Here is a 12,457-nt window from a genome sequence, read left to right as displayed (position 1 = left end):
ATCAGCCTCCTTTAACGTACATGTTTCATGGCCGTATAAAGCCACCGGAAGAATCAGAGTAGTATACAGCGCGAGTTTTGTTTTCGTTTGCAGACTACGGGACTTAAGCTGGTTACGAAGTCCGTAATAAGCCCTATTTGCAGCTGCAATACGCCTTTTCACCTCGCGGGTAACATCATTATCGCACGTCACTAATGTTCCAAGATACACAAATTCTTCCACCACTTCAAATTTTTCACCATCCAGCACCATTTCACTACCACCACCACTAATGAACCCACGTTGATTGCCAGCGACCATGTACTTCGTTTTGCTGGTATTGATCGTGAGTCCAATCCTCGCTGTCTCCCTCTTAAAAGGCACAAAAGCCTCTTCCACAGCACGGCGATCAATTCCGATAATATCGATATCGTCCGCAAAACCCAGGAGCATATGCGATCTTGTGATAATGGTACCGCTTCTTTGCACGCCAGTTCTCCTAATCGCTCCCTCGAGCGCTATATTGAACAGTAGATTCGAGAGTGCATCACCCTGCTTTAATCCATTTAAGGTAACAAATGACGTCGATATTTCATCCGCAACCCTTACACTTGATTTCGATCCGTCCAACGTTATACGAATCAGCCGTATCAGTTTCGCCGGAAAACCATGTTCAAGCATAATTTGCCATAATTCATTCCGTTTCACTGAATCGTACGCCGCCTTGAAATCAATAAACAGATGATGTGTCTGCAAGTTGTACTCCCGGAATTTATCAAGGATTTGTCTCAGGGTAAACATTTGATCCGTCGTTGATCGGCCCTCACGAAAACCTGCTTGGTATTCGCCGACGAAGGACTCTTCAAGCGGTCTCAATCTGTTGAACAGAATACGGGACATAATTTTGTACGCCGAATTAAGGAGGGTTATTCCTCGGTAATTGGCGCACTCCAGTCTGTGCCCTTTCTTAAAGAGAAGGACAATGAGGCCGTCCAACCAGCTAGCAGGCATTTCCTCGTCTTCCCATATTTTCGACATAATATGCTGCAGAACTTCATAAAGCTGCTCACTGCCATGTTTGAGAAGTTCAGCCGGGAGCTGGTCCTTCTCCGCAGCCTTATTGTTTTTCAGCTCTTTAACAGCTTTTTTAACCTCATCTAGTGTAGGTGACTCCACAGCTTGTCCATCGTCGCTAATATTTATTCTGTTCACCGATGCACCGTCACTTCCACAATTCAACAAAGTCCCCAAGTGTTGCTTCCACCTGGCAGCCACTTCGGTTTTATCTGTCAGCAAATTTCCTTGTTGGTCGTTGTATCTACTACAACATATAAAAAAAAAGTTTTATTTTCAATGCTTGAACATTTTTTTGGGCTGTATATTTTCATTATTTCCACATAGCCCCATTGATTACCTGATACTTTGCCGAAGACATCAAAGCGATCGGGCAAGCTGTTTTCGAGTTATGTATATTTTTTTGAAAGTGTTCAAGGACTTTTTGTTCAAGCCCTTGTCAAAAGTTACACTGGAGTCAAAATGGTAAACCAATTATGCAGAATCAGTGGCGTAGCCAGAAAATTGGTCTGGGGGGGGGTTTTCAGAACATTATTTTTTTGGAAAAAAAATTTCTTCTAAAATTTTTGTCTCTGGGGGGAATTTTTTGTCCAAAACCACCCCCGTGGCTACGCCACTGTGCAGAATATGTTTTTGGGCCATAAACCCAACTTAATTCACCGAGTAGTGATACTGCCTTTCTCGCATTTAGCCAAGACACCAATCTTATATGGAGCTAATATAGTTCGATGAACCATTTTCTCAATAACTTCTAAACGCAACGGTCGATCGTTATCAAATTCAATAGTGATCAACTAGGACTTGCCCTCTGGACAACTTGTTGCGAGAAAATCGGTTAAAGATTACTATATGAAAAGTTGTCTAATGTTTTTCTTGGCTTTTGTGCACACACATACACACACATACACACACATACACACACATACACACGGACCGACAGACATGTGCTCAGCTCATCGAGCTGAGTCGATTGGTATTTAACACTATGGGTCTCCGAGACTTATATAAAAAGTTCGTATTCGAAGTGAAATGATAGCCTTTCGGTACAACTTTGTTGTACGAGAAAGGCAAAAATCGTGATTTCCGGGAGAACTGCTCAGTTATGTTATATGGAACATAACCTTTATGCTAAACAGCACAGACTCATGATTGATTTTTTCTCTATTCTTTAACCACCGATAATATGTAATAGGAACTTCAAGTTTTACTATTTCTGGGGAAAAGTACATTCTAGTTAATCACATTCTGGCAAATATATACTAGGGAATGGCTTTTTGGCATTTAGCAAATGGGTTTTTGGCAAAAATCATTCTGGCAAATGGTTTTCGGGCAAATGTCATACAATCAAAGTTTCACTTTCTGATTAATTTACTCACCCGCAAAAAGCATAAACAAACACTTCTATGATCGCACGATCGTTCTGCGTCCGATATAAAACACGAGCAAACGCGCACTCGTCAGCAATATATTTTGCAGTTTGACAGAGAAATTCTTCGGAATTTTGTCATGAAAATTCCGCGACAGGAAAGTTCTTTGTAGTTTTGCTATGGAAGTTTTTCGGAATTTCCACAGATCCGAGGAGTTTTGAAGATTCTTTAGGGAAATTCTCTTCAGTTTCCTCATGGAAATTCTTCAAAATTTTCTCAGAATTTAGCAAGGGAAATTTGTTCAGAATTTACTCATGAAAACTTATCAGAATTTCCCTAGTATCGTCTGCTTCAAGGACATGGCCTGCTTTTCAACTTAGTATTCTATTAGAATTTCCTCAGATATTAATTGAAAGCTTTTCTATGCAATGGCGGAGTATGTATCTTGTGTGGCAAGTACAATGGATACACTATGCCGAAGGAGTCGAGAATGTTTTCAACCCGGAACATCGAACTTGCCATCTCTGGAATCCTACGCCATTGCTCGCAAGGCTAACTGGAGACCCTGGATCCCGAGGATAAACCAAAGAATTCCTCCAACGAAGCTTAAAAAATCTTCCCGGAAAAAAATTGAAAAATTTCCTTCCTCAGAAAAAAACTTTTACTAAACTCCGAAAAATTTCTTTGAGGAAATTAAAAAAAAATCTTGTGGAAATTTTGATAAAATTCCAGAACATTTCCAAAAGAATTTCCCTAAATTAAGAAAAATTTCTCTGGCGAAACCCCGAAGATTTTTCCCGCCAGCTAAAGCTTTTAGTGTGACGCCGAAAACGCCGCCACCATGATTCAAAATCACGACAAACGCAACCGTTAACGATTCCCGGAATCTTTCGGAATTCCACCTGGAGATTCTACGTAATTTCGACGCACGGAAAAGGCATCAACACTGCTAGGTGAATTATTCAGTGTTTAATTGTATTTATCAGAAGCTAAACTATCGAGCAGAGTATATAACAGAAAGAGCTTGGGTACATACTAATGAGTATTAAGTTAATTAATATTGATCACTGTAATACTGTTCTACTTCAAATAAGATGATTAATAATGTTATCGTATTGTTGTACTTCGTTCGTTTTTCACTTTAGAATGTAACAATAAAGTTGAAAGAAGACGTTGAATTTGTGGGTTAACTCATTGTTTCCATGGATTTACGACTAAAGTCTGCTGTTATATCTCTCGTTGGAATTCCAACAAAGCACTCCCTCCAAGCCGCCGAATCTAGGTCAGTATAACCTGGCCAGTATGAACCCCCTAATAAACCCATTTCTCAGCACATTACACTGATGTAACTGCTTCGAGCTCTTTTGAGTGATCATCGACCTTCTCGCGTCTGTTTGGCGTTGTCTTCCAATGTTGCCCCAACGACACTTTTGTACACTGAGCTACATATACATAGCTGTCGGGAGCTCACCAACAAAACGGCTATCTCACGAAACCAGTTTTACCTGCGCTGTCTTGGTCGATCACCTTTCATGCGGCTTAACCAGAAGGATGTCTCAGCGCGGCACGGCGACGGCTCACTCACTGGTGTTAATCCACATGACTGCTGGCTGTAGCAGCATGCATGTGTAATTATTCAGACATTGAACTCTAATGGGTTGATAAAACCGCGTTGGGATTTTTTGGTTGATACCGTGACATGCATTAATCCGACGGATGTCACTAGCTTCCATATGTTAGCACACATTTAATAGTGCATAAAATTGGTAATTCAACAATTAATACATTTTTAAGTTTATTAGTGGAACTATCGAATCTAATCGTTTACGTTATGTTTTTGTCATGCTTCGACGATGCTTCGATAACTTGTTCCAGTGTGTTGATATTGGAGGAGGCGACCACGAGAAAAAAAACAGTCGCGTGATGACAGCAATTAAGTCAGCTTACATGTCGCATTTTCTATGTTGCTCGATGATGACACTTACGTGTTCGCAGATCAATTTTTAATGCCGTTTGAAGTCATCCGATCGATAGGTGAGCAACGCAACGTACTGGTGGAATCAGAGGCTAATAACGGGGCGGATTGTAAACCAGAAAAACAGGGTCACTTTCTTATCGTTGCTGATATTTATTTTCCTAATGGATCAATCAGTTGCAAGTGAAAGTTAAATAACAAATCTAATTTTAAATAAACAAAATAATTTGAATAATTATTCCTTACAAGCTTGTAGAGCATGAATTTCAGCCCAGCCTCAGCCATTTTTCAAAGACAAATACTTTTTCGACTTTTGGTAATATGTTTTGTATATTGTGCTGCCTACTCGTATTATAGACGAATGATTATAAGAAAAGGATAACTTGGTTTTGAGAACACTAATCGCATATGTGAAGTCATAATGTCCCCGTTGGGGCACATAATGCTAGTAAAAAGAGACGAAGTGCGAGTTCATTGGTGACAGAAGTTTCCTCACAAGTTCTAAACTGTTTCCGCCATCGTTCGTTAGCCCTGTTTGACGCGGGTGGTCCACTGTGCCCAAGGCGGCTGTGAACCGTGTCGTAATGCCGCGCTAAAAGCGTACAGTCACGCGCTCAGTGCACCTTCCATAAGCCAACTGTAATGCTTACGCACGTTTCCGGCATTATCCGGTAGTCACAGAATGTGTACAATACGTGTACTGCTGATGCTTCGCTGGGTCGTTAGTCTCGGTGTAGGCGTAATATTTTGCCTCGCCAAATCATTTCAATTACAACGCGTAAATTACCCTCATTCGTTGGACGATGCCATTGATATTCACGTCACTTTATTTGACATTGAATTAATTGAACGCCGGTGGCATTTTTCAGCAACACGTTTCTAACGGTCCAGCATAAATCATGTACATATTTGATACTTCGAGAGACTAATAACGTGACGCTCCGGATGTATCTCTTAAATGGATAAAGATGATCTTAAAGAGGCTGCCGTAGCTCAACAGTAAACAAGTTACTACACGAGAAAAACATACTTTCCAAGTGATTCCACAAAAAATAAGCAATTTTCAATTCTTCTTATAAATGCAAGAGGTCAACCAATAATGATTAATTTTATTTTACTGTATCCGATGTAATAGTATTATATCAAAACAATACTAACGGTTATAATTTATACGTTTCGATCGCCATAGAAGGTCTTCCGTAATTGATAATTCGATGAAAATATATCATCAATAACTCCGTTAGTGTGTTTGTAAGCTCCCGGACTCCATATTCAAATTTATTACTTTCGATGGTTGGTGACAGGATGTGCATCGTCTTTACACTACCGGCTTTTGGGGTGAAAAAAAAGCTCTTCGTGAAGAATAATTTAATAATTCTTGTAGGATTTTATGATTAAGTGTCGTTTTGTTCTGTACACAGTCAAGCCATATTTGAACTACGTTCACTCCCCTCTCTTTCTGACCTATTGACTTGTTTGTGTGGTTGTTATTGATCCGCTGGTTCAAGTCCATCATGCTTACGAAGGTGATGATCCACTGCGTGCTCGTCTTCCTATCATCAACAACGGTGCGGGTCGTAGTGTAAAAGTATATGTTTTCGTGTGTGAGGCAATGCATCACCATGATCAATTATTCAGCGACGCCTTTGCTACGCGAACACCCGTAATATTTAATTCATGCCGGAGAGGTTTAACGTGACCTGCGTTATACTCGGCCGACTCGCGGTCCACCCACAATCATGCCCGATTACGAGCATACTGTTCTGGTGTTGACTGTGGTCGGATAAACGGATGGAAACTACTTTACGTGATTTGCGTTGAGAAATTTGGATAAGGTGTGATCGAATTACGTCCAACTGTCGGGAAATTGATGCTTATTTGCAATGAATATGTATTGAGTTCACTAATTGGAATGATCTGAGACAAAAAAGGAATGTCTAACATTCGTAACCTGATTTACAGGTTTGAATAATTTGAATAGATTTGAATAATGATGTTCGTGGAAAACAAGAGCAATACAAATTGAGAAGGATTTCGTAATTCAAGCTTCACGTAATCTTTTACTAGTTTAACTTTTTATTGACTTACATATCATGTGCCTACTCTATATCTGTTCATACATGTATGTATATTTAGATATGAAGGACCAAAATTACAAACAAAACTAATATCCTATGGAAAGAACTTAACGAATAAATTTTAATTGACCATTTAAAACCGAGTGTTCCTACCTTTATAGAAATCCTTGCTGTCGTTATCCTTTCCCCTGCTTAATCCTAAATCACCATACGTTTGCTATACTACCGCATATTTACTAAAAAAATCCTAAAATGCTCAAAATATCAAACCTCAACTATAAAAAAATCCCTAATAGAATGCTTTAAATTTTATTTCATAAATCAGAGAAAAGTCAAGAACTATTAAAGCAACAACGTTTTTTTTTTGGGTTATCCAGCTGGAGCTACCTGGTAGCGTAAATAGTAAAGACAGGACCCGAACAGAAGTTATGCTTTTACTAGGACCAATACTTAGAAGAACTAGTCTATGTTGACCACTTGAACACCATTTGTTTGATTATTGTAGTGCATAGCTAGCAGAATCTCAAAATTTCTGTTTTTGTATGGATTTTCCTTTCCTACATTCGTTTCCCCCTTCAGTCTGTCATTAAACCAGACAAATAATGGAAGCTCTAAACGCACAGCAAATGAATATGAAATTGCCAAATAGTTCGAATGTAAAGCTTCTTTGAGCCGACAATACCTCAATATCTAATAGCAGTATATGTTGAAAAAGAGTAATATTCTTGCCACCTCCATGTAATACCTATTGAATTGAGAATATAATGAGATATTTTGATAGTGCTTATACCAACATGATTTGATTCAAATTGTGTTTTAATATATCGACAAATTAAACTGAGAATTGATGCGGTTGAAAAAGTGGTTTAGAGGATTGTTTGTCTCATGTCACCGAGCTATTTGAGCTCTACTAATTGCAGTAATTTCTGATGTAGCACAAGTTTTAGTGAAAGCTTTACTTCTAATTACGTCGAACGTTCCATATGATGTCATTTCGTCTTACCTTGTTCAATTCACCTATCACTTTGTCTTACTTAGTTATTTCATGTTCCCTACGTGATTTGGTTCAAGTCTATACTTATTGCAGATTATGTTGCGTCAACTGTTAGTTCTTTTTACTTACTTACTTATGGATCCTGTACACCTCCGGTGGTGCAAAGGGCCGACTTGAAAGATCTCCATCCTGAGCGTTGTCCAGCTATCGCTTTAATCTATTGCCAGGTTAGATTTCGGTAAACTTCTTTTATTTCTTTATTGAGGCTCCCCCGCCATGAGCCTCTGGGTTCTTTGCCTCCAGTTAATTTATATGTCACAAATCTCAAAGGGTCGCCTAGTTTATAAGTTAGCACCGCTTGAGAGTTAAGCAAATGGGAAGAAACTTGCCCTTAATTGTCTGAACGTCCTAAAGCCTTTCAAGAAGCATAGACTAACTAAAATTATATGAGTCGTGGTCAGCTACAACATTCTTTTTTTTGTGGAAAAATCAAGCTTCATCACGTCTATTCCCTATCTTTCAGTAAAAAATTATCGAGAAGGAAACCGCTGTTGGATTGTATGTATACCATCGTTATAATTTGTGGTATTTTAAATTATTGCTCTTTAAAGTGAGACATAACAAAATAAAAAGGTGCCTCGTTTCTTGTTTGAAACTTCTACTCATTGAATCCAACACTCAATTCTCTATTAATGTCGATAAGCTTGATCATATTTTTTACTGACCTAGCTAACCAGATTTAAGCGTATCTACGACTCATCGCTAGCAGGGAACGCATCAGAAAAGTATTGCCGAAAAGAAGAGAACTCACATGGTTATCATGGTTATCAGAAGAGAACTCACATGAAAGCGCAAGCGCCATGCTTCATAAACTCTTTCCATCTATCCGAAACTTTAATATTTAGTCGAATAATGATTGCATATGAGTGACAGATTAATCGATTTATCAATAGTGCATTATTTTAGATGTCAGTGAAGCGAACCTTTTATTATTCAAAAAATTTTGATCTGAAAGTCATAAATTAGAATCGACGTTATTATATGTTAGAATCTACAACAAAATCGTATCTTCTAATTGGTCTTTTGGTTTATCCAGAATGGAACGGTTATTAGGTCGAAAAATGTTTGAACGAAAATGTCATACAGTCGAAAGGACCATTCGGCCAAACTGTCAATTTGACAAAAAAAGTTGATAAGAAAATTATTTTGAGCTTTTTAGTGGAATGTTTTCACTTGTCATAAGACGAGTTTATACAATCCCATTGAATTCCACCACTTAATTGTATCTTGACAGATACGTATTTCGACCTCAACAGTAAGGCTGTCTTCAGTGTCTCGTACTTGACTCGACGCGAGAAAAAGGAAAAAAGTTGTTCGAACTAACATACCATTTAACTGAAAATGTCGTTCGACAAAATAGATAGTTTGACCGAAAATTCTGTTTACACAACAACCATTTCGACCATACAAACAACTTTTTGTGGCATAATTTCAATTTAGCCGAGCAACACTTTCAGCCAAATGGCATTTTCAGGAAATGGAGTTATTCAGGCTAATCAAAAACTTATCTCGTAGCTCTATCTTGATGACGGTATGGCAAATACTTTAGCTGACGGAAGCCCACATATGTGAACGACTCGCCATGAATCATATCCGTTATCATCTCCTTTTCATGTACTTCGTAACCACCTGTCTGGAAAAGCTGTCCTTTGTCTAAACTGGACTGATCGGCATTTGTCCAGGCCCTGTTTCATACCGATGTCACTAGGTTTACTACTGATCATTGCGATAGTGTTGATGATTATTCCGAGTCGTCCAGTGTTAGAATAAACCTTGAAATCGTCGAAGAAAAAGTATGAGTTACTTCTTCGTGCTTGCCACTTCCATACCTTATCTTGAAGCCATGACCGTTCGGTTGAGCGTTCTGTTTAGATGGTTCAGCGAAAGGCAAAACTAGAGTGGGCTGAATGAATCACCCGAAAATATCCCTCGCTGAATCCGAAGCGTGCTAGAGCGTATAACAGTTTTCCCATTTTCAGCAACTTCACGGCTTTTATGGCGAGTTCAATTCTCGGTCCGATCTAGGATGTTTTCAGGTTGGAAAATTTCTTGACACCCTGGTCATAGTGTATCCATTGTCAGGGTGTCGACTAACTGGAAAAACATGGAAAACCTGGAATTATCAGGGAATTCATGCCAACCTGGAAAATTCAGGGAATTCTTAGGCCAATCAGGGAAATCCGCAACATCAAATGATGTATTATCAACTCGCCCTACAACTGAAAAAGAACCAGTCCATAAGGTTTTCTGTCGTTTAATTCACTTTCTTTTCCAAGCATAGAAGAAGAATTTGTTTATTGTGGGCTTAAACACTGGCGGAATTAAACTGACGCAAGATGGGGCGTGACCCACCAAATTGAATATTTTAACCTAAATTTTGATATACACGCCCAAGTAAAAAAAAAGATTTCGCCAAATTAATGAATTGTTGGATGTATTTTCGAAGTAATTCCGAATTATTTAGAAATTTCTTCGGAAATTACAATAGGAATTGCTTCGGAAATTTCTTTAGGAATTCTTCGAAAATACTTTCAGGTTCTCCTTCGAGATGTCTTTTAAAAGTTCTTCCATTTAAAATTCCTCCAGAAAATTTATCTCGATATAATTTTGAAAATTACTTTATAAATTTCTTCAGTAATCCATTCGGAATTTTCTCCCCTACACATTTTCTCTAAAACTCCCTTACGGAATTCTTTCAACTTTTTCGGGTTTTCCTTTGAAAATTTTGTCTGTTATTCCTTTAGAAAATCCTTCTAAAATTATTTCAAAAATTCCAATTGCAAATTCATTCCAAAATACCTTTAAATTAATTAAGAATTTCCTTAAGAAATTTCAACTGAAATAATTTTAAAAGAATTCCTGAAATAATTTCCAAATAAATTCTTAAGAAAAACAGGAATCATGAAAAAATCAAGTTAAATCGTGAAGGATTTTCTGAAAGAATTCCCGAATTAAATTTCGACATAATTTTTTAAGGAATTAAAAAAAATCAAAACAAATCAAAACATTTATTAATGTATATTTAAGGGAGTTCCTGGAAGAATTGAGGAAGTCTGAATTCCTCCAGGAATTCTTTCTGAAATTCTGAAAAATATTTGGAGCTTCCTAGAATTTTGAAGGAATTCATGGAGGAAATTTAAAAAAATCAGAAAGAATTGAATTTCCGAAGTAATTGATTGTCCGAAAGAATAAAATTTTCAAAAGAATTCCTTAAGTTTAAGAAATTACCAAAGGTTTTCTTAAATAATTATTCGTTGAAAAGTGAAATTCCTGAATAATTTTGTTTATGGAATATCTCAAATAATTTCTAATTGTATTTGCTGAAGAATTCCTTTAGGTTTTCACGAACAAATGTCTGGAGGATTGCTTGTCGGAATTTCAGGTTTAATTTCTTAGATAACACGTAGATGATAAAAAAGAACGGGAAAAGCTCTGTTGTAACTTCTGAAGGAAATTCCCGAGGAATTCCTGGAGTATTAAGAAGAATATCACAGAAAAATTTCAATGAAAATTCCCAGAGGCCTTTCCAGTAAATTGAAGAAAAAAAATGCATCGGCGGGCATAGAAAGCTTCCAATTAATAACTGAGGAAATGCTAATAGAATAGAATAAAATAAAGCTATGTCCATTTAGAATCCGGAATCATTTATTGTATTGCAGCGGCACGGAAAGTGACCGCTGCAAAAAATATTTTACAGCGGTTTGTCTACCTAGGCGCCCACTTGCTGTGGTATAAATTTCATGATGTTTCGGGCAGCGAGTCAAAAATTATTTCCAGATGGAAGCCGAAAGTAGAGAAAAAATCTGCACACCCACGTTGATAATCCTGCTCATCGACGATGGAACCTACGTCAAAATGATTTTTTTTCAAAATTCTACATGGCGATGGCAAGAGGAGTAGTTCCTGCGAAGTTTAAGTTTGCTTTTTGGACAAACTTGCAAAAAAACAGATGATTTTGGCAATGGATATGCAGTTGTGGAGCAAAGACCTAAGTGTTTGTGACGAATAAGACGATGGACTCGAAGCTGTACAAGGAGGAATGTCTCAAAAACCACGGTCTACCTTCCATAAAGCCCATAAAGAACCCGTGAAATTTTGGCCAGATATGGCGAGTTGCCACTATAGCCGGGAAGTCATCCAGTGGTACCGCGATAATAACGAAGATTTCATCGATAAAATATATCCACGCAACTGCTCACAGCTCCGGCCCATCGAGACATTTTGGGCAGTAATGAAGCGGAAGCTTAAGAAAAGTGGAAAAACAGCTCGGGACGCGACTCAGATGATTAAAATATGGAACAAATGTGCCAAGGAAGTTGACTTCGGAGGTGTGCAACTTTTGATGAGAGGAATAAAGAAGAAGGTGCGAATTTTCACTAGAAACAAGAAGAAAATATTTATATCATAATCTTTTCCTCAAATTACAGTAAATTACCTTTGTTTTGATGTATTAACCTTATTTGTACGTCAATCCTTTACCGAGATACAGATGATTTTATTATTCCGGATTCTAAATGGACATAGCTTTAGAATAGTTGAAAAGCTGGTCAAGTTACCGTTGGAATGTAGAGCCATTGAAGAAGAAGAAGAAGAAGAATAAGAAGAAGAAGAAGTAGAAGAAGAAGTAGAAGAAGAAGTAGAAGAAGAATTTATACTAGTGATAATTGTAGTCAGGACAGGGATTGCAGAAATCACTCTCAATCGATAACGAACGACGATAGAGAGGCAAACATCTCTTCGAATCATAACAAGCCACGAAAACAAAACTATCGCACTTGTATACAAGTTGGAAAAAAACTTATTCGGATATGCGGCCCCCACCGAGGGGGTTTGATAAAACGTGTGGTTCTCGCTCATTTCAAGTTGGGGCCCATGTTTTTTTCGCACAGCTGTGTGAAACAAGTTGAAATGCATCATCAGAACCGTTGCC

At 37.9% G+C, this 12,457-nt stretch overlaps 1 protein-coding gene across 7 annotated transcripts in view; it reads left to right on the top strand.

The window, feature by feature from the left end:
* Positions 1-12,457, top strand: part of LOC134212092 (uncharacterized) — a 272,835-nt gene that overhangs the window by 202,340 nt on the left and 58,038 nt on the right. The gene's annotated exons all lie outside the window — the stretch shown is intronic.

This window comes from Armigeres subalbatus, chromosome 2 (genome assembly GCF_024139115.2).
Source record: "Armigeres subalbatus isolate Guangzhou_Male chromosome 2, GZ_Asu_2, whole genome shotgun sequence".
Taxonomy (NCBI): domain Eukaryota; kingdom Metazoa; phylum Arthropoda; class Insecta; order Diptera; family Culicidae; genus Armigeres; species Armigeres subalbatus.
This window is presented reverse-complemented; position numbering and strand designations above follow the sequence as displayed.